Genomic DNA, 991 nt, shown 5'->3' with positions numbered 1-991 from the left:
CCTCCTGCATGCCCCCTATGGGGATCAAGCCCACAACCCAGGCATGTGCCCTTGGCTGGAATTGAACCTGGGACCCTTCAGTCCGCAGGCTGAGGCTTTATCCATTGAGCCAAATCTGCTAGGGCATAACTGGTGCTCTTATAAGAAGAGAGAAATTTGGATATACCCACACACAGAGTGTAGACCAGTGATGGCGAACCTTTGACATGCGAACTCATTTTTTTGGTTGATTTTTCTTTGTTAAATGGCATTTAAATATATAAAATAAATATCAAAAATATACATCTTTGTTTTACTATGGTTGCAAATATCAAAAAATTTCTTTATGTGACATGGCACCAGAGTTAAGTTAGGGTTTTTCAAAATGCTGACACGCCGAGCTCAAAAGGTTCGCCATTACTGGACTGTAGACAGTCATGTGAAGATAGAGGCAGTGGTTGGAGTGGTGCTGCCACAAGCCAAGGAATGCCTGGGGCTACCAGAAGCTGGATTAGGCAAGGAAGGATCCTGCCCTAGAGGCTTCAGAGGGAGCCTGGCCTTGTCAAGACCTTGATTTATTTATTTATTTATTTATTTATTTATTTATTTATTTATTTATTTTTTATGTGCCTCAGGCATGAAACAGCTCTGGCCACCGACACAGGCATCAAGCTAGGATGAACTAAGGACTGTACATCTGCTTTGCCCCTGACTGATATAAGAGCAACACCACCAATCAGGTGTCTCCTTGCCCATTGCCAGGGGGTTAAGACCTTGATTTAAATCTTCTAGCTCCCAGAACTGTGAGAGAATACATTTCTGCTCTTTTAAGCCAGAGTGTGGTTACTTGGTTACAGCAGACTTAGGGACATAATATAGTCAGAGACTCTCAACACTGGCAGGTATTTAGAAATACCCAGGGAGTTCATAGACAATACCAATGCCTGGGCCCCCCTTTCTTAGACCAATAGAATTTCCATGGTATTAGCTCTGGGCTGGATATTTTTTTAAA

The 991-nt window shown here is 42.7% G+C and overlaps 1 pseudogene; it reads right to left on the bottom strand.

Annotated features, from left to right (window-relative positions):
• Window positions 1–601: 601 nt before the first annotated feature.
• Window positions 602–746, bottom strand: LOC132240388 (small nucleolar RNA SNORA48; annotated as a pseudogene).
• Between the last annotated feature and the right edge of the window lie 245 nt (window positions 747–991).

Source organism: Myotis daubentonii, chromosome 8, assembly GCF_963259705.1.
Source record: "Myotis daubentonii chromosome 8, mMyoDau2.1, whole genome shotgun sequence".
In the NCBI taxonomy this organism is placed as follows: domain Eukaryota; kingdom Metazoa; phylum Chordata; class Mammalia; order Chiroptera; family Vespertilionidae; genus Myotis; species Myotis daubentonii.
Note: the sequence above shows the minus strand (reverse complement) of the source record. Positions and strands in the feature narration are given on the sequence as shown.